The sequence below is a fragment of the Schistocerca cancellata genome, chromosome 4 (assembly GCF_023864275.1).
Source record: "Schistocerca cancellata isolate TAMUIC-IGC-003103 chromosome 4, iqSchCanc2.1, whole genome shotgun sequence".
NCBI classification, from domain to species: Eukaryota; Metazoa; Arthropoda; class Insecta; order Orthoptera; family Acrididae; genus Schistocerca; species Schistocerca cancellata.
Genome location: NC_064629.1, coordinates 261,205,453 through 261,229,720, shown reverse-complemented (window position 1 = coordinate 261,229,720; position 24,268 = coordinate 261,205,453).

Here is a 24,268-nt window from a genome sequence, read left to right as displayed (position 1 = left end):
GGTTGTTTCCAAAATTGAAGACGCCACTGATAGGATCCCGTTTTGAGAGCAGAGAAGAGATAATGCGGAACACGAGGACGGAGCTGAACACCATTCCAAAAGAAGACTTCCAGAAGTGTTTCCAGCAGTGGTAGGATCGGTGGGCTAAGTGTGTGCAAGCACAAGGGGCCTACTTTGAAGGGGATTAGGTTCCCAACCCAGTCAGGTACTCGAAATATTTTTTCTGGCCAAAGGTTGGATACTTTTTAGACAGGCCTCGTAGATTCACTTTTATAATACTGCTTATTTTACTCTTCTGCTTGTAAAACATGTTGTATTCTCAAATGTTGACCAAAGTATCGTCCTCCATCTTCTACGCCAGCAAAATAATGTCGCGCAAGGTTCCCCTTATTAGATCGAACATCGACGACGTTGACATCTTGGATATTCGGGAATCCAGCCGGATGTTCACGTCGTTCTCGCACGATATTTCAACAGCGTGCCTCGCTGTCTTCTTCAGGTGCTACCTGAGACTGATCCTTGGGTCGATCGAGTCCAGTATTTATGCCTGGGAGGAGCTGGGCGTTCCCTAATCGGTCCGCGCCGGGTCGAGTGTTCCATCTGTGGTCCGCGCCCGCCAGACTCGGCTTCAATTGATCCCTCCAGTCGCAGATGTTCCGACTGCCGTCGGCGCCCGTTCTGGCCGTCCTCAACGGATGTGATTATCATCTGAGGTGTGTCAGACCTGGTCTGAGATGTTGGGTACTCTATCTCCTGACTGTTACTATGATTTCCACTTCTGTTTCGTGCTGGGCGCTCCCTAATCGGTCCGCGCCGCGTCGTGTGTTCCGTCTGAGGTCCGCACCCGCCAGACGCGGCTACATTGTCCCTCTCTGGTCGCTGGTGTTCCATCCGCCGTCCGCGCCCGGCCTGGCCGTCTTCTGAAGTCGAGTTCATGATCTGGGGTGTGTCAGATCTGGTCTCCAATGTCAGACACCTTGTCTCACGGCTGTTCTCTCGGTCTCCACTTCTATTTCTTGTAGAATCCCGGAGTGTCCTGCGTTGAGTTTTCACAAGCTCAAGCGCTGGATTCCAGGCAGTGCTGATTTGGTATCCCGAATCACGGTTGATTAGATTGTCTGTGACCTTAATCTCAATGGCTTCTTTAATGACACTGTCCCAAAATCTTGAGGTCTGTGTCACAATCTTGGTGTCATTGTAATCCATTGAATGACCAAGTTCCAGACAATGCTCTGCTATGGCTGATTTAGTTGCCTGCCTGAGTCTGGTATGTCTCTGGTGTTCTTTACACTTGATGTTCACAGTTCTGGTGGTCTGGCCAATGTATGACATCCCACACTGGCATGGTATGTTGTAAATACCTGGCTTGCGTAGCCCCAGGTCATCTTTTTCATTCCCCAGCATAGCCCCAATTTTGGTGGGTGGGCAAAATATGCTCTTGATGTCATATTTCTGGAGAATCCTGCTGATCTTGGCAGAGATAGGTCCGGCATATGGCAGGTATGCCATCTTCTTTGCCTCTTCTGGTTGTTCTTCTTGATCCTTTGGCCGGTTAGCAGGTTGAAGTGCCTTCTGGATATCTCTAGAGGAGTACCCATTCCTGTTGAACACTGATTGAAAGTGTTCTATTTCTGTGGCCAGACTATCAGGATCTGACAGAGTTTGTGCTCTGTGGACCAGTGTTTTGAGCACTCCATTCTTCTGTGCCGGATGGTGGCAACTGCTGGCTTGTAGGTATAATTCAGGTTTGCGGTACACACTGTGTCCAAATGTGCCATCTGCCTTTCTCTTCACCAGAACATCCAAGAATGGAAGTAGTCCATCCTTCTCCATTTCCATTGTGAACTGAATGTCCGGATGGCAAGAGTTCAGATTTACCAGGAACTCATCTAACTTCTCTCTACCATGGGGCCAGATGACAAAGGTATCATCCACATACCGAAAAAAGCACTTGGGCTGATATGTGGCTGAAGAGAGCGCCCCCTCTTCAAACCTTTCCATAAATAGGTTGGCCACCACTGGTGATAGAGGGCTGCCCATAGCCACCCCTTCTGTTTGTTCGTAAAATTGACCCCCATATAGGAAATACGTCGAGGTGAGTACATGCCTGAATAGATCAAGGAGAGCCCCATCGAACTTCTCTCCAATAAGCTCAAGTGACTCCTTCAGTGGTACCTGTGTGAAGAGAGACACCACATCGAAACTAACCATGATGTCTGTGTCTGTGATGTGTTGCTGGCCCAGTCGTTGCAGGAAATCCTCTGAGTTCCGGATGTGATGTGCACTTTTGCCCACATGTGGTGTCAACATCATCTTCAGGTATTCCGCAGTAGGGTAAGTTGCTGCGCCAATATTGCTGACAATAGGTCGCAGTGGAACCCCATCCTTATGAACCTTGGGGAGTCCATAAAGTCTAGGTGGTGCCGGCGCTTTGGGAGCAGCTTCTTGATGACTTGTTCAGGCAGGCCCGTCTCCTTCAACAGAGCCCTGGTCTTTTTGTCCACTTTCTCTGTAGGGTCGCTAGCTATTGACCTGTATGCAGGGTCCTCCAGAAGTTGTTGCACCTTTCTGTCATATTCTGTTTCCTTTAGGATGACTGTGGAGTTCCCCTTGTCTGTGGGCAACACCACAATGCTGTCATCCTCCCGGAGACGCCTCAGTGCCACCCTTTCGTCACCTGAAATGTTGGATTTGGGTGGCTTGGTCTTGGTGAGCGCCCTGCAGGTCTCTCTTCGGATCTCTTCGGCCACACTAGAAGGTAGCGTGTTGGCCACTTGCTCAACTGCACTGATGAAGGCTGTTACAGGCACGTTTCTAGGGGTCAATGCGAAATTGAGGCCCTTGCTAAGTACTTTTAAGGTGGTTTCATCGAGCTGCTTGTCACTTACATTGACCACCGTGCGTGTGTCCCCAGTCTGTTGCGCCTTGTTGTTGTGGCGCTCAAACTTGGCTAGTTGGCATGCCATTGACTTCTTGCTGGTGCATTCTGCTAGAGACCAGGAGGCACCGTCAACCTGGTTCCAGTCTTGAGTGGTCAAGGAAGCTGCTATAGTTAGATACAGCAAGTCCCTGGACATAACATCCAGTCGGTGGCGCAGGTCGCGCACTCTCTCTCTAACCAGAGCGAGACTAGCTCGGTGTTTTATCCTGTTTGCCGCTCTCGAGTTAACGTGATGCTTGATCCTGGTGAAAACTGGAACTACCTCCCCCTCTCGGCATCTCAGCAGGGAACAGAGAGAACACAGCATCCTCCCTTTCCTTTGTCAAAGCTTGTCCAGCTTCTTGATGTTACGGTACATCTCCTCCCCGTACAGTCTTCTGATGTAATTCTTCATGCTTTCTCGGCGATCTGTTGACATCTTGGATATTCGGGAATCCAGCCGGATGTTCGCGTCGTTCTCGCACGATATTTCAACAGCGTGCCTCGCTGTCTTCTTCAGGTGCTACCTGAGACTGATCCTTGGGTCGATCGAGTCCAGTATTTATGCCTGGGAGGAGCTGGGCGTTCCCTAATCGGTCCGCGCCGGGTCGAGTGTTTCATTTGTGGTCCGTGCCCGCCAGACTCGGCTTCAATGGACCCCTCCAGTCGCAGATGTTCCGACTGCCGTCGGCGCCCGTTCTGGCCGTCATCAACGGATGTGGTTATCATCTGAGGTGTGTCAGACCTGGTCTGAGATGTTGGGTACTCTATCTCCTGACTGTTACTATGATTTCCACTTCTGTTTCGTGCTGGGCGCTCCCTAATCGGTCCGCGCCGCGTCGTGTGTTCCGTCTGAGGTCCGCACCCGCCAGACGCGGCTACATTGTCCCTCTCTGGTCGCTGGTGTTCCCTTCGCCCTCCGCGCCCGGCGAGAGCGGCCAACAGGATAAAACACCGAGCTAGTCTCGCTCTGGTCATCTTCGGTGGTACTCCGCAAGGATACCGCCCTTCGATTGTGCCATTCCAGCACTAATCGAAGCGCTAGGTTTCTGGTGCCAGCCAGCCAGCCAGCCAGCCAGCCAGCGGTCCAGCCCAGCAGCAGCAGCAGTCGTCCCGTCCAGCGGCTGCGGTCCCGGCCAGCAACAGTGGTCCAGCCAACAGCAGCCAGCCCGCCCTCCAGCAGCAGCAGCGGTCCAGCCAGCAGCAGCAGCAGCCAGACAGCCAGCCCTCTAGCAGCAGCAGCAGCGGTCCAGCCAGCCGGCCTTCAGCAGCAGCAGCAGCAGCAGCAGCGGCGGCCCCGGCCCCGGCCCCGGCCCCGTCCTCGGCAGCAGCAGCAGCAGCAGCAGCAGCAGCAGCGGCATTCCTGCCACCCGTCGTCGAGTCAGCGTCAGCGCCAGCAGCGTGGGACTCTGGTCTTCGTCCGTCTTCGTCTTCCTCCATCTCCGTCTTCCTCCATCTCTGCCTTCGTCTGTCCCCAGTTTTTGTCCTTTCTTTTCCGTTCTGCGCGTTTTTGTTTCTCCCTGTCGTCATGTCAGCTCCCACCACCATTACCACCACTACCACCACAGCCATAGTTCATACTTCCCCCTCCGCCGCCACCACCACCATAACATGGTGTGCCCAGTCACACCCCCCTCTTTCCATCCCGTCTCTTCTCACTCTCCCTTCGCCCTCGCTCTTTGTCGCCCCCTCTCCATCTTCTTCCTCCCGCTCCTCTCCCTCTCATCCTTTCCCCTCACTCCCCCAGCCTGTCACTGCTGCTCCAACTAGGGTGGTGGCCCGTCGGGCCACTGTCCATGCCCAACTCTCCCTATCGCCTTCGCTATCACCGCCGCCACCACCGCCACCGTCACCGTCGCCATCGCCTTCATCGTCACCATCTCCGGCGCCGACTGCTGCGTCCACGCCGGGACCTGTTCCTTCCCACCACCTCCCTATAGCTCCCATCCCTCATATCACCACCCGCCCTTCTGCCGCCGTTAAACGCCCTAGTGGCACCAGCACCTCCTCCGCTCCCAAAAAGGCCCCGCCCCGTCTTCCTTCCGCCCCCAGGGTGCCATGGATGTCTCCTCACCTGGCCCTTCTCCCTCCACCTCCTCCTACTCCTCCTCCTCCTCCTCCTCCTCCCCCTCTTTATACAAATACCTCCTCTCCCGCCCTGATCCTTCCCTCCTCGAGGCCCGGAATCTCTCCCTCCTCCTCCGCCAACACTTCCCTGGTGCCAACATCTCTCTCCTCACTCCCAGACGGGATTCCATTCTCATCTCCACCCCCAGCCCAACCCTCCATACTGACATCCTCGCCCACCTCCCCATCACCCATTTTGGCCCCAACTCCTCCCTCACCCCTGCTCCTTCTCCATCTCCTACCCGCCAACCCCAACCCCCGCGTTGCCCGCCGACCCTCACCGCTGTGATCACCCGGCTCAGTCCGTCGATCACGGAGGAGGAGGTGTTGGTGGAGCTCAAGGTGCATCCCACGCTGGAGGTGCGGGCGGTCTGCCACATTTTCAACTCGGCCGGCCCCACCCGCCTCATGCGGGTTTTCTCCGAGGATGGCCCGTCCACTGACCATCTCTTGAAGGAGGGTGCCCTCCTCTTCAACCAGCGCTACAAGGTCGACCCTTCCCGTTCCCCTCCTCAATCCATGCGCTGCCAGAGGTGTGTGCGCTATAACGCACACCCAACAGCCGAGTGCCGCGAGGCCCCCACCTGCCCACATTGTAGGCAAGCGCACTTCCTCTGGCAGTGCCCCAACCTTCAATCCCCTCCCTTGTGCAATACCTGCAATCTCCCCCATCCCACCTACTCCCAAAAGTGTAAAGCCCGACCCCCTCCGACCACTCCTGAACTCACCGTCCCTGTCCGTCCTCCGGACGTCCCCACCCCTCCTGGCAATTCCCTTCATCCACTCCCACCGCTGAGGACATTATCAGGTTCCTCACCATCCTCCTTCAGAATGTTCATCCCTTTCCGTCCCCTTACACACTCCAACAGATATCCCTTGCCGCCCGTTCCATTTTCCAACTCAAAATGTACGCCACCTACTCCAACAACCAGGCCCATTTCACCTTCTCCCGTCTTGACACCCTCGTCTAAATCCCTGTCATGGCGCGACAGCAACGTATCCTTTTCAACAATATCCGCTCCCTTCCCGCCAACAAGAACCTCTTCTTGCACACCCTTGCCACCCACCGTGTGGATGCCTACCTCCTCAATGAAACCTTCCTCCAACCCCACCGCACCATCCACACTTCGCCCTATCTCCTCCACCGCTCCGATAATCCCCTCCCAATTGTGCGTGGCGGAGTTGCCATTGGTCTCCACCGCCAGATCCCCGTTTGACTCCAAGCTCTCCTTCCCGACCCCACCGAACACCTGATCCTTAGTCTCTTCTTCGCCGGCCTTACCGTTACCTGCGCCACCATCGCCCCTATTCCCTTCGGCTTCCTCTCCCACATCGACCATACCTTCTCCTCCTACGTGATCGCCACCGACCTCAACATCCATAGTTGTTCCGCTGCCCAGTTATGGGGGTGGCATCGGTTCCTCTCCTCCCTTCAAGGCGACCTCATCGCCATCCCCCAGCACATCCGTCCCGAATCCAACTCCACTCCCGATGTTATACTCTCCTCCCCCAACCTCCTTGGCATCATAACGGTGGATGTCCTGGAGCCTATTGGTAGCGACCATCTCCCTGTCCTCCTCACTGTTTCAGACGGTCGTCGCCCCCGCCCCAACCCTCGTAATGACCCTCCCCTTAAGTACATCCATGACTATTCCCTTGCCAACTGGAATGCCTACCGGGATACCCTCTCCACCCAGGTCGATAGCCACCCTTTCACCTACCACCACCCCGACGATGTCACCCATGCCGCCTCCTTTCTCCAGCAAACCTTGTCTGAGGCCGTGGAGGCCCATGTCCCAACTGTCGCCATCCACCCCTACTGTCCTACCTTACCCCCACAGGCCGTCCTCCTCCTCCGTGAATCCCGCCGTCTCTACCGTACCTTCCTCCACACGTGTGACCCGGACACACTACGACGCCACCGGCAACTCCAGCGACACATTCATAATTTGCTCGCAGCTAAGAAACACCTGGACTGGTGACAGACATGCACCCGTTTAAATGCTACCCTACCTATCAACTCGTCCAAGTTCTGGTCAGCCTTCCGTCGCCTTACCGGAACTAAACCTTCCCCCTACTATCCCCTTCTCCATGATGATCACCCCTTCCCTGACACCCTTAGTAAGGCCAATCACTTTGCCTCCTACCTCTCCGATGTATTTTCCATCCCCGATGATCCCCAGTTCGATTACTCTCTCTTCCCGGATATCCGCGATCGAACTGACACCTCTGTCCCTCCCCTCGCTCCTGGTTTCCAGTACTCGGACAACATTGCACACACGGCACTCAATGCCCCTATCACTACACAGGATCTCATTGCTACACTCCGCACAAGACGCAACACCGCTCCTGGTCACGATCGTGTCACCTACCGTCACCTTTGTGAAGCTGCTGTCTCTTTCCTCTTCACCCTGGCCAGGCTCTACAATGTAGTCCTGTCCACCGGTTACTACCCCGACCTATGGAAAACCTCCCGTATCCTCATGTTCCTTAAACCTGGCAAACCGCCGTCCGCCGTCTCCTCCTACCGTCCCATCAGCCTTACCTCGGTCTTCAGCAAGGTCCTGGAATCTATCCTCACCCGCCGCATCCACCAGCATCTCTGCCAGCACCGCCTCCTTCCCGTTACCCAGTGTGGCTTTCGGCCGTCCTTCTCTTCCGACGACCTTCTCCTTCACCTCACTCATCTCCTTTCCGACCAGCTTAATTCCCGTCGCTCCGCAATCTTCCTCTCCCTGGACCTGATTTCTATCTCACCATCTATGGCCGTCCTATCGCCCTCACTCCCACCCTTAAGTACCTTGGCGTCATCCTCGACCGTCGCCTCTCCTGGACTCCCCACCTCCGGACAATCCAAGCCAAGGCATACTCCCGCCTCAGTCTCCTCAAGCTCCTCTCCGGCCGTACGTGGGGTGACATAGTGACCACTGAATACCGCTAGACTGAATACCGCATGGTATTGTGGGCACATGACAAGTTGTTGTTGTAGTTTTCAGTCCAGAGACTGGTTTCATGCAGCTAAGGAAAGCACATTAGCGGAGCAGAGAGCAATGGGGAACCATTCTAGCGACGCTGCGGCCTGCATATAAGGAAATCCACTGACATATCGACTTTGGCAAAGGGCAAATTGTTTTGGCTCTGTACTAGGGAACGAATATTTCCAATTAGTAGGCTGTTTGAATGCTACTGTCTTGAGCATTTGTGGGAAGCTGAAAGACGGTCAGACCCCAAGGAGACGACAAGGTGTTGCATGTCAGGAACTTCGTCATATAGGCGATGAGCTGCTCGAAACATGCACTTTGCCACTGATGCAGTCTATTATGGACAGTATTATGCTAGAGGAGATATTCACCTGGGTGGTCTTCTGTGGGGCCTATAGTACAAATATAAAGCAACATAACAACTGTGGATTATATGAGCATTATTGCGGACAACCACGGTTGATGTCATTCCTGATGGTGATGGTATCTTCTAACAGGATAACTATGTGCGTCGCTTGTCCAGAATAGTGCTTCAGTAGTTTGAGGTGTTTGACAGTGAAAGGAAGTTCATGTCAGGGCCACCAATTTTACCTGAGTAGAACCCGATGGAACACATCTGTTACGATATCCGGTGTCAGCTCCACGCCCACAAACCACTTTACCGAAATTACGGGAATTGCGTGACCTGTACGTTGACATCTAATGCCACACACCTCCATAAACCTACCAAGGTCATGTCTAACCCATGCCATTCAAATTTGTTCCTGTACTGCATTCCAATAGATGGACCGTCACTCTGTTAAGCAGGTGGTCATAATGTTTTGCTTCATCAGTGTCACGTACACAAAACTTTTCACATGACTCGAAAAAGAGAAATTTTGTGCGATTAGATTAGGTGAGCGAGTTGATCACGAAACAACAGCACCTGTTCCCATCCACACCTCATTTGTCTTTTGACGCAGAAGATGAACAAGATGTTCAAAGTGAACTTTAGCTCCATAGCTCTATAACCACGTGCATTCACCAAGATCAGGTGCTATATCTTCCAACAAAGTGAGGAGTGTTTCATTGGTGCAGTTAAGCGGGCACGAAGCAGAGTCTATTAACGTAGCCTGCCTATAAATCCACTGAAAATCTGTGTTGATGAATTTTCATCACTGTAGCGTGGGGATTCTCAACGACCGACAGGACTATTTCTACCATTAAGCACTCCGTTCCTTGTGAAAAAAGGCGTCAGTCCTATACTGTTTGCAACTACGTACATAATAAATAAATCAGACAGCGACTCGTAGGTTCTCTTATTTCACAGGCGGGATCATTCACAAGAGGTCTGGCTTCTTAACTTTCAACTCATTCACTTCTGCATCAAGATTCTTTATATCGAACTTTTCCATTTATGCTTCACCATCGTCAATGAAGACTTCTGTCATTACCATAGAAATGCCATTTGGTTCCTTACGTGCTGCAAGTTTTTTTTTTTTGTATTTAACATGGTTATTTATATTTTAATATATCGCAGAACATTTCGAGCCCGATAACATCCAGGCACGACAATTTCAAGCACGCTGAAACGTTAGATAAGCTGATTACTTACAGTGAAGTATGAAGGTCCGCCTGATGTTGACTGCGCACTGTTTCTGGGGCATGTAGGGAGAGATTTGCTTTCTAACGAGAAAACACAAAGGAGGTAATAACTACTACTGTGTTCAGCTCGTACATGTTTACAGCGACAAACTGTGTCCAGAGAATCCCTCTACGCGCATTACACACTGCCGCTTTTCCCTGACGGTTCAGAACACACTGCAGCCCTTGTTTTTTTTTGTGATTAAGCCCGATGACATATTCTTGTATCTGCGAGTTGCTGGCACTGAACCATTTACTTCCTCGTACTGAATTAAATTGCCAATAATAATAAGCAACGAAAATTTTGGGCACAAACTGTTTCGCTTCCGAATATATTGTAGTCACTCACTGTGACGTGCTATTAACTTTCTGCCTGATTTCAGTTTCTGTAGATATTGTCATGTTTCAGCACAGAATCGGACATCATGAAAACATATTTCCCCGAATTTCTGATATTGAGGACCCTAAAATGCTAATTCCATATTCGATATTCTTAATGAAAGGTTGATTTTTGACTTGAAGATCCCCTAAAATCGATGCTATTTGTGGGAAAGCAGTCATGCCCACATGAAAGACAGTTTATGTCTAAGTATCTTCAAATTTCAATAACTAGTCTACAAATAGACTTGGTATCGCTTTAAACAGAAAATGTCTGGAACTACTTGAGACAGCGAGTGAAACGTAAGTCTCAACAACAAAAAAATGGTTCAAATGGCTCTGAGCACTATGGGACTCAACTGCTGAGGTCATTAGTCCCCTAGACTTAGAACTAGTTAAACCTAACTAACCTAAGGACATCACAAACATCCATGCCCGAGGCAGGATTCGAACCTGCGACCGAAGCGGTCTTGCGGTTCCAGACTGCAGCGCCTTTAACCGCACGGCCACTTCGGCCGGCTTAAGTCTCAACATCCATGCAATTTGTTACATCGACGTTAACCAATCATTAGTGTATCGCTTCAGCTGGAGATGGCGTACCAGAAAACAAAAAAACAGAAAAAAATCTAAAAAGAAATGGTGTACTCTCTTCCTCAATGAACCGTTGCTATTTCCAGGTTAAAAATGGCCACAAGCACTATGAGACTTAACATCTGAGTTCATCAGTCCCCTAGACTTAGAACTACTTAAACCTAACTAACCTAAGGACATCACACACATCCATGCCCGAGGCAGGTTTCTAACCTGCGACCGTAGCAGCAGCACGATTCCGAACTGAAGCGCCTAGAACCACTCGGTCACAATGGCCGGCCGATTTTCAGGGCCTGATACGTTCCTGCATTGTATTATAAATAGAGTTATATCTCTTTAGGTTTATTAACTTTTTACGGTGTCGTTACGATGCACAGACTTCGATCACGAAATTGTCAGTTCAAATTAATCAAAAAGTAAGTAATTTCCATCAGTAGTGGTCCCAAACTAATCTATGTTCTCCAAAGTGTATTTCACTGAGGCATAAATTTGAATTATTGTGTCCATTATAGCTAAATAGATACTGACGTATGTTTCTGGTGTTACCTCGTCTTCAGCGGTTTACACAGTTTCCTTTAAATATTTAGAAACTTGCGAATGAGCAGCAGCGGCCTGAGGAAACATACTTGCGTCGCTCTAAGCTTAAATTAGAGAAAAATAATATAATGCAGTATAATTAACTGTGTCAAGCCATATATTTCGTCTTGAGGTGTCTTTAAGACCATGTTTGCTTATACAATAAAGTAAGTTTGAGGATTTGACCTTGAGCAAAACACAGTTTCATCATGTTAACTGTTTCCTGACATGTTTCGGTGCTGTTACACCTCCCTCATTGCATTCATTTTTATTTTCCTGCAACAGATCTTGTTTCTTGAATGTTACTTACATTCTACAGTAAAGTAAAGAGAACGCACTGAGGGTGGAGTCACAGTATGTAAGATACCATGGGTACAAAGGATAATTTAGCAAACCTCAAAATGCGAAATTACACACACACACACACACACACACACACACACACACACACACACAAACACACAACTACACATTATATTACGTGAATCAAAATATATAACGATCATCTACCTATATCACACATACCTATCTGTCTGCTCGGTGCTCGGAGGTACCGGTACTGTAATTCTTTATTTACGTAAAGGTTGGGGATGCATTCACGTAATGAGGAGAAATATTTGGTGAAAATCGGCTTACAGTCTACAAACACACACACACACACACACACACACACACACACACACACACACACTAGTAGTACTAGTACTAGTAGTCCTATCCAGAAACCGTTTGAATAAAGCAACAGTCACAAACTGTAATTAATGCTTCAGCCACAGTGGTCTGTTTGCAATACATCACGACCTATTGATGTGCTATCCAATCTTATTGTTCTTTCACCAACTCCCCGATCATTTGAAAGTCACCGTTCGCATATTGAGTTCTGCGTTTAGTAACTGATTCAGTTTCATGTAATTAACATTGGCTCATATTGAACGACGCTGGTTATCTGTACCAGTAGTACATGCGTAACTGTTTTACGACGCGGTTGGCTGCTGATATTGCGACACGATACACGAACAAATAGTATCTTCACTCGTGAATTATAAACACACATAGTGTATAGCGTCTCTAGAATAGAATGTTTGCCGAATTATGTTTAATTCTACGTTTGTTGATTCCGCAACAGTCGCGGCGCTGTGGACCTCGACAAACCTGTAACGTGAGTACGGAAAGTACACTTATTAATAAAAATAAATTATGAACACTTGTACTGATGAAGCACTGATATAAACATACAAAACTGCTATTGTGAAAATTCTAATTGCTCTTCTTGGAAATGCAGCGGTGACGTCCTATAAGCCAAACATTTGCAATACTTGTGTCGCCCACAACGAAAGTTCTCGCACCACCTTAATAAACACTTTACGCTCTTGCGACGAAAGCAACTAGCGTTTCTGAGACGGACAGCGATATTGCGTTATGCTTGGAAGTAGCGAAATCTGCATGAGATACAGTGAAGAAGGATATTTTTATTATTAAGTCTGAACGTCCAAATGGGATATAGAATACAGAGAATTACTACTTTATTGGCTGTACTATAAGAAATATGAGAAAAAGTCCATTTTACAGTTAAAACCAGGTGACATCACACAAGTCCTTCAGAGAGCAACCTAAGCAGCACACGATTCAGATAATATGTGCGAGTTCATGTACACGTATCTGACTTACTTGTAACATATATTTCACCAAGGAATACACTACGCTAAAGTGGCTGGAGTGCACCTGCCAAAATGTTCGCACGTTTTATGTATGTTTTTATGTATATAGCCTCTAACTAAACGTAATGTAACTGGGTAGAGCAAATCTGATTTCTGGAGTGCATTGCAAGATGTAATTCGCTTCGAGCACGAATGCGTATACTCTCTATTCTTTTATGTAATACTCAGCATTATCCATCTGTGCTCTGTAAACCCAGTGTAGTGACTTCATTCTAATATTTAGTTTTTACCTTACCTTAGAATCTCACTCAGGACACAGTACCCCCAGTTCCTAAAATTGTTGCATGTATTATGAAAGTCACTGAATATGACGGCAACCTGGAAACCGATTTGGCTAAATACAATTTTCGGTAATTAATGAATGATTTCTATCGTTATTGGTCTGCAGGAGTGCGAAAACCACATATCGAATATCCGTCTAACGTTTAGATGTCTAAATTGCACTTAACGAACTCGCGGCCATATTGAATATCCGCCGTTTACTGCGAGTGTTAGCGACGAGGAAATGTGGCACAAAAGTTTAACTGATTGCTGGCGCCAGTGTGAAACGGTTGCGTGACATTTTTTACTGCCTGTGATTATGCTCCCCCCTCCCCCTCCTCGTGATGAATTATCTCTCTTTGTTTCTTCTGCTTTATTCACGTCTTGTTCGACGTGGAGTTAGTAGTTCTTTTCCTGTCCGCATAATTTGGCTGTGGGCGGGCTTACATTTATGTTAATGATCACTTCCTGCTATTCTGCGTTGTTTCTACGAATGTCTCACGGAGTGTTCGACTTAAGCGACCATTGTGTCTGTAAATAAATATTATACCAATGCCTGCTACTGTTGCTCCTTTTTTTTCACTCTTACTCCTCCGTTCCTTCTAGCGTGTGTCTGTTATTTTCCGGTCTGATACTTCAGTGACACGATTTCATCGTGATTATGAGGATTATTTATTTATTTATTTAACGCACCGCAATACAAAGCGAACTGCAACTTGCACACATGAATTACACTATTTTACGAAATAAATAGAATTAAACGAGTAAATCTACAAATTAATATCTAAATATTCAATCAATTCAAGTGCTGCCTCTGTCACTTCAAAGAAATGTTCTAGATTTCCAGTATAAGTTCGTATACTACAGCTTGTTACATTGTGTTTGATGGTCTAATGTTCATTGCCACAGTCAAGATGAAGCATTTCCCCATCGGTGGAGGCTTTCTGCACAGATTATATGGCCTCTACGATTCCTATTAACTGTATTCGAAGCACATTGTGGTAATTCCTTGGCGGATGTTCTTGGCCAGGTATTATATGGGTCTGATATTCCTCATGGGCAATCACTGGAAACTGAGGAGTTTTAATTAGTTTTCGTATTCCTGGAGGAGGGCATTTGTCTTCGAAGATCTGGAGGTGCAGTGTTTCTTAAAGTTTGTAATTAGACTGTTTAGGTTTTTATGTTGGTAACGTCACGTAGCGCTCTATATGAAAATCACTGACTGTGCTGTGTGCAGTCTGTGGCTGGTTTGCATTGTTGGAATATTTGCTATCGTAGTGTTGGGCAGTTGTAGGTGAGCCGCCAGTAGCTGTGGATGTGGGGAGAGAGATGGCAGAATTTTAAGAGCGAACGATCTGGACGTGTCCGCCAGAAAGAGTAAATTTGTAATACTGGATATCAGGAACTGATGACTTTTGAACATTATTAAGATAAATACATTGTTTGTTCTCTATCATAATCTTTCATTTGCTGACTATGCCTATCAGTAGTTAGTGCCTTCAGTAGCTATAATCTTTTATTTAGCTGGCAGTATTGGCGCTCGCTGTGTTGCAGTAGTTTGAGTAACGAAGATTTTTGTAAGGTAAGTGATTCGTGAAAGGTATAGGTTACTGTTAGTCAGGGCCATTCTTTTGAAGGGAGTTTTGGAAGTCAGATTGCGTTGCGCTAAAAATATCGTGTGTTAGTTTAGTGTCGATCAGAATAAGTAAAGAGAGTAATGTCTGAGTAGGCTCAGTTTTGCTCAGCTGTTTGAAAATCAAGTAACGTAGAGATTTACCAGCACAGTAGTTCATGAATTTTTTGAAGGGGATGTTTCAAGTTGACAAACAGTGAAAAGGGACAGATTTGATGCAATCCGTTCTTGTCCTCACTGCTGTGTTTAGCTAAACATCGATGTTTCCTACATGTGAAATATGAAACCACTCTGGAGCTCAGTATCCGGCAGCAGACTAGACGAGTCCTAAGGAAATTTTGGAAATTTGTGGTAAGTTCCTATAGGATCTAATTTCTGAGGTCATCAGTCCCTAGGCTTGAACACTACTTAATCTAACTTAAACTACTTACGCAAAGGACAACACACACACGAATGCCCGAGGGAGGACTCGAACCTCCGACGGGGGGAGCGCGAACCGTGGCAAGGCGCCCATAGACCAAGCGGCTACCCCGTGCGGCGAGTCGTAAGGAAAAACATCATAGTGTTATATCTCCTGGCCTAAACATGAATGCGAAAATGCATCAAAACGATCATAAGCCTAATTTACGCCGATAAGACGAACGCATTCGTTATGAAGTACTTCCTGCATCCTCTAGCTGGAAAGTATTGCAGGTTACATTGAATAACGCTAGTGAATAATGGAAAACGATACAACAATGGCATAAATCGCGTCAGACTCGGAGGCTCTGATGTACAGTGAACCAGCTAAAAATGATAATGTATATTTTATTTGTTGCCATTATCATTATGCCTGCAGCCTAAGTGCTATAGCAGGTCGTGTTACATCTATAACTGCAATTTTATTTTCTCAATTTTTAACTGAATGTGTATATATCGTCTATGCTCAAAAAGGTTAGAACCATTTATTACAATGCAACGATGTACGCTACAATAAATTGTCAGTGTATTATAACTAAGTTCGAAATACGATATAATCCCTAGCCCACGTCAGTATAGTTAAATAACCTATGCTCTTTTATATCCTTACATATCATAAAAATCAATGTATGGATGTGTGTAAATACACTCCTGGAAATGGAAAAAAGAACACATTGACACCGGTGTGTCAGACCCACCATACTTGCTCCGGACACTGCGAGAGGGCTGTACAAGCAATGATCACACGCACGGCACAGCGGACACACCAGGAACCGCGGTTATGCCCGTCGAATGGCGCTAGCTGCGCAGCATTTGTGCACCGCCGCCGTCAGTGTCAGCCAGTTTGCCGTGGCATACGGAACTCCATCGCAGTCTTTAACACTGGTAGCATGCCGCGACAGCGTGGACGTGAACCGTATGAGCAGTTGACGGACTTTGAGCGAGGGCGTATAGTGGGCATGCGGGAGGCCGGGTGGACGTACCGCCGAATTGCTCAACACGTGGGGCGTGAGGTCTCCACAGTACATCGATGTTGTCGCCAGTGGTCGGCGGAAGGTGCACGTGCCCGTCGACCTGGGACCGGACCGCAGCGACGCACGGATGCACGCCAAGACCGTAGGATCCTACGCAGTGCCGTAGGGGACCGCACCGCCACTTCCCAGCAAATTAGGGACACTGTTGCTCCTGGGGTATCGGCGAGGACCATTCGCAACCGTCTCCATGAAGCTGGGCTACGGTCCCGCACACCGTTAGGCCGTCTTCCGCTCACGCCCCAACATCGTGCAGCCCGCCTCCAGTGGTGTCGCGACAGGCGTGAATGGAGGGACGAATGGAGACGTGTCGTCTTCAGCGATGAGAGTCGCTTCTGCCTTGGTGCCAATGATGGTCGTATGCGTGTTTGGCGCCGTGCAGGTGAGCGCCACAATGAGGACTGCATACGACCGAGGCACACAGGGCCAACACCCGGCATCATGGTGTGGGGAGCGATCTCCTACACTGGCCGTACACCACTGGTGATTGTCGAGGGGACACTGAATAGTGCACGGTACATCCAAACCGTCATCGAACCCATCGTTCTACCATTCCTAGACCGGCAAGGGAACTTGCTGTTCCAACAGGACAATGCACGTCCGCATGTATCCCGTGCCACCCAACGTGCTCTAGAAGGTGTAAGTCAACTACCCTGGCCAGCAAGATCTCCGGATCTGTCCCCCATTGAGCATGTTTGGGACTGGATGAAGCGTCGTCTCACGCGGTCTGCACGTCCAGCACGAACGCTGGTCCAACTGAGGCGCCAGGTGGAAATGGCATGGCAAGCCGTTCCACAGGACTACATCCAGCATCTCTACGATCGTCTCCATGGGAGAATTGCAGCCTGCATTGCTGCGAAAGGTGGATATACACTGTACTAGTGCCGACATTGTGCATGCTCTGTTGCCTGTGTCCATGTGGCTGTGGTTCTGTCAATGTGATCATGTAGTGTATCTGACCCCAGGAATGTGTCAATAAAGTTTCCCCTTCCTGGGACAATGAATTCACGGTGTTCTTATTTCAATTTCCAGGAGTGTATGAGTGTATATATGTATGTTCCGCATCTGCTCCTAAACCACTCACTGATTTCAATCAAACATTGCGCACACATTACTTACTGTCTGGAAAGGAATACTGCGTGGGTAGGAACCACCAACCTCCTATTCGGGTGGGGGTGATAACATTGAGAGAGAATGGGCGGGGCGGAGGAGATGGACAGATAGAGTTGGGGAAGGAGGAGGTGGACACAGATAGGAGGAGGAGGAGGAGATGCAAAGAGGGAGGGTAAAGGTTAAATGTACAGAGATGGAAACAGAGAGGGCAGAGGAGGAGATGGGCACAGAAAGGAGATAAGAGGAAGGAGAGAGACAGAGATGTGGAAGCTCATCTCTGGGTGTTGCCAACCAATAGTGCCAGTTGTCAATTCGAACTGTAAAATGAGATTGTGAATAATAAATTTCTAATTCTTGCAAATTTCAATAATCTAGTGAATATACTGCAGCAGTGTGACGGAGGAGGCAACTCTGCACTCACGACAGTGGGCGGTGCCGCGGGAAGTGTGTCTATTGCCTCCTTTGTTGGCAGAAAGACATTCACTGCATCTCGTTAGGTCAAGCTGGTCTGTATTGAGTGGAATGGGCAGTTCGTGGATCTCGGGCAACGATTCCGTCTGCGGCTATTGAAAGCCGGGCTGGCGCCTACGCCTCCGGGGTTTAGTTTATGCCATGGCCGCCTAACAGCCCTCAGAGAATAACTGAAAATGAAATTCTATTTTTTCTGTGTGACTTCAAACGTTCAGACACCATAGCACCACCTCACTTTCGTGGGAAAGTTTGTTGCGTTCTCTCTAAAAATGTAGTTCAGCCAGTTGTATTGCATCAATATGGACAGAGCTCTTGGTGCGTAAAGTTCACCAGTCATCACGACACTGCTTCGCCGCAGTGCCAACTTTGTGTACAAAAATTTGTTTTTGTATACAACGGAAGGTACGTTATGTGCGCTTTCCCCTGCTATCTCACGAACACGGCAACAGATCTTTCCTACCACATTGGCAACAGCATTTCCTCCATGTAGAGTTTTTATGGGAGTATAGAGTTGAGTGCCGACAACTTGAAGTCTGGACATTCTTTTCTAGGCCATCGTGGAAAGAGCCTTCTGGTTCAGGACAATAGAACAACCAACCTCTCTGGCCAACGTTTGGTGCTAGTCGGCGTAAGGTTTAAGAGAATCTAAGTAGCACAATTGTGGTAGCACTACCAATATTCTGTGCAGTTCATCACTTATTTACTTTCGTCCTTAAAGTATATTCGCAAATTTCATCTGTAAGCACACGTACCTTTATGTACATCACGCTAGACAAGAAAATACACTGAATGAGTAATGTTGCATTGACCTTAAATCGAATTTTTCCCAGCAACCACTGGTCTACATCTGCTATTTTCCAACTCTCTGAATCAAAGGTAAATCCGAATCTCAATAAGCATCGTCGTACATCTGCAGCCATTTCCATTGCGCTGTGCTCACAGTTCGTCGATTCTCTGCGTCTTACTTCTTACGTCTTGCGTCGAAGGCGCCAAACAATTTCCGACGCTTCTTGCAGCCAATATCTGCCTGATGTGACTCATTATGGCCTCTGTCCAGCACGGCCACTTGGGACAAAGGCTAAAATCAGCCTCACACGGGACGAGAAAGAGCTCCAGAATGAGGAGTTAGTCGCGTTTTATGACGTCAGAAAGTAGATTTTCGTGTTCCACAGCAGTCTGCTGTGTGAAAGACAGAATATGAGAAGTGAGATTTTTGTTTCGTTGACAGGAACGTTGCCAATAAGATGCAAGATCGCGTTCTACATCGCAAGCAGAACTTTTGAGGGGCAATACTGATTATTGTTGTCTTTAGTTGAAGTTCATATTAGATGAGATTTATATTATAACTTACGTTCTGTGGCTATACACTGATCATCCGGAACATTACCTAATAGCCGGATAACAGGGGCGACGCGTCGTGTCATGGATGCAAGGTGACCTTGGTAGGTCGCTGGAGAAGTTGGTACTACATCTACGCACACGTGTCACGCAATTCCCGTACATTGCTGGGTGGGATGTGTGTGTGTGTGTGGGGGGGGGGGGGTTGATGAGCTCCGACGCCGCTTTCATCCCTGATGTATTCGATAGTTCGATAGGGTTCAGACCTGGATAGTTGAGGGGCCAGCACATCAACTGGAACTCGAGACCGTGTTCATCAAACCACTCCATCACACGCCTGGCGTTATGACATGGCCCATTATCTCGTCGAAAAATGCCACTGTCTTCTGGAAACATGATCATCATGAAGGGGCGTACGTAGTTTGCAACCTGTGTACGATACTCTGCGGTCGTCATGTCGCCTTGCATAAGCTTCACTGGACCCATGAATGCCGATGTGAATGTTTCCCAGAACACAATGGAGCCGCCGCCAGTTTGTCCCTGTCCCGCTGTACAGGTGTCTTCCTCTGGAAGACGAGAGATTCGCGCTCTCCCATCGGCATGACGAAGAAGATATCGGGCTGCATAAGACCATGCAACGCTCTGACACTGCGCCAACGTCGAGTGCCGATGGCCACGTGACCACTTCAGTCGTAATTTCCGATGTCGTGGTATTAACATTGGCACATGCATGGGTCCTCAGCTGCCGAGGCCAGTCGTTAGAAGTGTTCGGTGCACTGTGTGTTCAGACACACGCCCAGCATTAAAGTCTCACATTAGTTCCGCCACAGTTCGCCGCCTGACCTGTTTTACAAATCTGGCCAATCTGCGACGTCCGACATCTATAATGATGGGTGGCTGCCCAACCCCACGACGTCTGGACGTGCTTTCACCTTGCTTTCGACACCTGTTGAAGACACTCACCACAGCATTCTTCGAACACCCAACAAGTAGTGCAGTTTCCGAAATGCTCGTGGCGAGCGTCCGGGCCATCACAATCTGCCCTCGGTCAAACTCAGATAGATTTCGTGCCTTCCTCATTCTACGCACGGACAGCACGCTCACTGATACTACAAGCACAGTGCGTGTGTCTGACTAGCAGTCGTTCCTCGCCAGGTGGCGCTGCTATTGCCTGCACAAGCTTATATAGATGGTAGGTCGGTAGTCAAATGTACAGGCTGATCAGCGCATGCTGATTCAATACAGCATCACACTCAGTATCTCTGTAAAACATGTCATTGGTGGTGCGATTTAGTGGTTAAAGAATTTTCCTATTATAGCTTGTGTTAGGAAATTATGCCTCATCAACGTTATGCTACACTGAAGATTAATGAAAAACACGACATTATTTATATGATTTCTTATAATTAAATATCATCTGACGATAAAGTAGCAGTTAAAGACTACAAAAAAGAAATGCTCGCAAATTACACAAGTTCGCTGTAGTGTAGTGGATAAAGGTGAGAAGATACGAAATCTAGCGGACTTCTTTCACTGCCTGCGATGCAAAAATATATTTATATTTGCCTTCATGTTTCTAAAAGATTCTGGAACCTTCTTATTCATTTAACAGAATAAACTCAGGATGAGTCTGCCAGATTTTGTGGACATGCGAGGGAATACGAACCAACAAAATGCAAAATTGCCTTCTACGTCACTCCGTGATTGATGATGATTTAATATTCATTTATTTATTCATAAAAATCTTTCCAGATTGTGAGATACATAATTCCTTTGTAAATAATGGGTGTGATTCTTAGCACGAACATACATGTACTATTAAAACCAAAAGTATCCAAACGACCGGAACTGCGTTTCGCCTGACTTCCATGCAGCCCACATATCTTAACTGTCCCTCAGATCCTCTACTCTCTTTGCAGCACTGTCGTGTGGCTATTCAAAGTTCACTACTTGCCATTAAAGTTGCTACTCCTCGAAGATGACGTGCTACAGACGCGAAATTTAACCGACAGGAAGAAGTAGCTGTGATATGCAAATGATTAGCTTTTCAGAGCATTCACACAAGGTTGGCGCCGGTGGCGACACCTATAACGTGCTGACATGAGGAAAGTTTCCAACCGATTTCTCATACACAAACAGCAGTTGACCGGCGTTGCCTGGTGAAACGTTGTTGTGATGCCTCGTGTAAGGAGGAGAAATGCGTACCATCACGTTTCCGACTTTGATAAAGGTCGGATTGTAGCCTAGCGCGATTGCGGTTTATCGTATCGCGACATTGCTGCTCGCGTTGGTCGAAATCCAATGACTGTTAGCAGAATATGGAATCGGTGGGTTCAGGAAGGTAATACGGAACGCCGTGCTGGATCCCAACGCTCTCGTATCACTAGCAGTCGAGATGACAGGCATCTTATCCGCATGGCTGTAATGGCTCGTGCAGCCACATCTCGACCCCTGGGTCAACAGATGGGGACGTTTGCAAGACAACAACCATCTGCACGAACAGTGACGACGTTTGCAGCAGCATGGACTATCAGCTCGGAGACCATGGCTGCGGCTACCCTTGACACCTGCGATGGTGTACTCAACGACGAACCTGGGTGCACGAATGGCAAAACGTCATTTTTTCGGATGAATCAAGGTTCTGTTTACAACTTCATGATGGTCGCATCCGTGTTTGGCGACATCGCGGCGAACGCACATTGGAAACGTGTATTCGTCATCGTCATACTGGCGTATCACTCGGCGTGATGGTATGGGGTGCCATTGGTTACACGTCTCGGTCACATCTTGTTCGCATTGACGGCTCTTTGAACAGTGGACGTTACATTTTAGATGTGTTACGACCCGTGGCTCTACCCTTCATTCGATCCCTGCGAAACCCTACATTTCAGCAGAATAATGCACGACCGCATGTTGCAAGTCCTGTTCGACTTCTGCCCTGGCCAGCACATTCTCAGGATCTCTCACCAATTGAAAACGTCTGGTCAATGGTGGCCGAGCAACTGTCTTGTCACAATACGCCAGTCACTACTCTTGATGTCCGCAGCTCGTGGTCGTGCGGTAGCGCTCTCGCTTCCCACGCCCGGGTTCCCGGGTTCGATTCCCTGCGGGGTCAGGGATTTTCTCTGCCTCGTGATGACTGGGTTAGTTAGGTTTAAGTAGTTCTAAGTTCTAGGGGACTGATGACCATAGATGTTAAGTCCCACAGTGCTCAGAGCCATTTGAACCATTTTTTGAACTACTGTTGATGAACTGTGGTATCGTGTTGAAGCTGCATAGGCAGCTGTGCCTGTACACACTATGCAAGCTCTGTTTGACTCAATGCCCAGGCGTATCAAGGCCAGAGGTGGTTGTTGTGGGTACTGATTTCTCAGGATCTGTGTACTCAAATTGCGTGAAAATGTAATCACATGTCAGTTCTAGTATAATATATTTGTCCAATGAATACCCGTTTATCATCTGCATTTCTTCTTGGTGTAGCAATTTTAATGGCCAGTAGTGTATATACCACAAGAGATCACTAGGAAGGCCAGTAGTGTATATACCACAAGAGATCACTAGGGAACACTGTTCTTTACGGTAATCAGTTCAGATGCAAATCACCACCATGATACTGTAAATACCTGGAAATGCGTCATTAGACACTAGACCTCTCTCAACTATTGTAAAATCAATTTTATTACAGCAAGTGACATGTCAAAATCACAATAATAATTATTACAATTTAAGTTAACTAACTCCGTCACATAAGTTATTCCAAATGGTTAAAATGGTTCTGAGCACTAAGGGACTTAACATCTGAGGTCATCAGTCCCCTAGAACTTAGAACTACTTAAACCTCACTAACCTAAGGGCAGCACACACATGCCTGAGGCAGGATTCGAACCTGCGACCGTAGCAGTCGTCCGGTTCCGCCTGAAGCGCCTACAACCGCTCGGCCACAGCGGCTGGTAAAGTTATTCCAGCAATCTTTAGATATTTAAATATTTCTATAAACGAGAGATTTTGGGGCATTATCTGGACCCCTGAAGTTCTACCACAATTCGAAGTATTTTTGCTCTTTAGAAGGTTTCCTCTCAACTGTGAAACGTTGTTGTTGATACGAGTGGTTTGTCATAAACTTGATGCTGAAATAACCAGTTAAAAGTAACGCAATTAACAGCGGAAACCGCTCTGTTTAAACCTCAAAATTAAGATTGTATCACCACTAATTTCTCTGTGCTCACGATTCAGCAATTATTTGTGCACAATTTAAACTTTAAATGATATGACGAACGTTTTTGTTCTGCAGCTATATTGAAACCAAGGACCTATAGCCATTGTAACAACGCAAAGCTATCATGTCCGACCGATAATCGATCACAGCAAAGATCGACACTGGCGCCTAGGCTTGAACAGTCGAGAAATATCGAAGTTTTCGCCAGTATCAGTTAGCAAATCTGAATATAATGTCAAATGACAAAGTTTACACGTATTTAATACGAAGTGCTATGACCTAAGTTTTTGTGACGGGGAGTCGAACCTAGCACGTAATCAAATTTTTAAATAAGTGGAATCATATGCTAGATATTGAATTTTTCACCAGCAGCGAGGTGTTTGAGTCTGAATGGAGGATACAGTTTTTTGCCTTACCTGGAACCTAATCCGGCACCTACCTCCTTTGTTTTCTATCCACGAATTGTTTGCTCACCAGTAGTGAGATGTGTGCATATTTGACTAGAAATAACGGCACCTATCGTTTTTGTTGACAACACATGAAGCGACATTAGAAACGAAAATTATTTATCGCTAGTAGTCCGATGTGCGTATAGTAAGGCTTGGAATGAAACCATGTATATTTTTGTACTGGAACAGTATTGGAACCCATATATGTGCTTTTCGTGGAGACCTATAGGAGCTTGGTGTCTTGGGGAAAACAACGAAATGATCAAACTATATCGTCCCATGTGGGTCAAATACCACAAAAGTAGAGATTCAAAGTCTAATCCCAATGCAGCACCAAATTTTTCAACGTCCCAAGATCAAATAAAATAAGAGCTCTGTGACCT